Genomic DNA, 356 nt, shown 5'->3' with positions numbered 1-356 from the left:
ACAAGAGGTAAATGATGATGTTGAACCTGCCAGCTATACAGAAGTTGTTTCTTGTGTTGATTCGTCATAGTGGCTAGTGGCTATGAATGAAGAGATTGAAAGTCTTCATAATAATGGTACTTGGGCTTTGACAGAGCTTCCCGAAGGCAAACGACCATTACGATGTAAATGGATCTATAAGAAGAAAGACGGTATTCCCGGGGTTGAAGATCCAAGATGCAAAGCACAACTAGTTGTGAAAGGTTTTAATCAAAAGGAAGATACTGACTTTAATGAGATATTCTCACCTGTTGTTCATCATACTTCTATTCGTGTTTTGCTTGCTTTTGTTGCTTTATTTGATTTGGAGTTGGAGC

This window comes from Lupinus angustifolius, chromosome LG15 (genome assembly GCF_001865875.1).
Source record: "Lupinus angustifolius cultivar Tanjil chromosome LG15, LupAngTanjil_v1.0, whole genome shotgun sequence".
Lineage (NCBI taxonomy): Eukaryota > Viridiplantae > Streptophyta > Magnoliopsida > Fabales > Fabaceae > Lupinus > Lupinus angustifolius.
This window is presented reverse-complemented; position numbering follows the sequence as displayed.